We start from the raw sequence: 366 nt of genomic DNA on the forward strand, positions 1-366 counted from the left end.
GCAAGCACCCGCCGGCAGCCAGCCTCTTCTCTCCCGCGTTCCGGGCATTGGGCTCCAAACCTGGGACCAAAGTACTGCCCGGAGCTCACTGATCAGCGGCTGGTTCCCCTGCGCTGCGGCTGTGCTAGGGAGCCCAAACGCACAGGGGAAGCCCGCACAGCACATCCACCTGCCTCTAGGCGGGAGGACAGCTCCAGGGAAGGCCCGGTCTGGCAGGGGCTTTCTGGGCACAAACGGAGCAACACTCTGGCTGTGGAGCCGCCTCCCCAAGCCAGGGGCACCGGGACCCTGATTCCCTCCGTGCGGCGCTCAGTCTGGGCGGGGACGCACCAGCTTGGGAATGCAGCCTGGGGCGCTTCCTTTCCC

This window comes from Bison bison, unplaced genomic scaffold (assembly GCF_000754665.1).
Source record: "Bison bison bison isolate TAMUID 2011002044 unplaced genomic scaffold, Bison_UMD1.0 scf7180017864316, whole genome shotgun sequence".
NCBI lineage: Eukaryota > Metazoa > Chordata > Mammalia > Artiodactyla > Bovidae > Bison > Bison bison.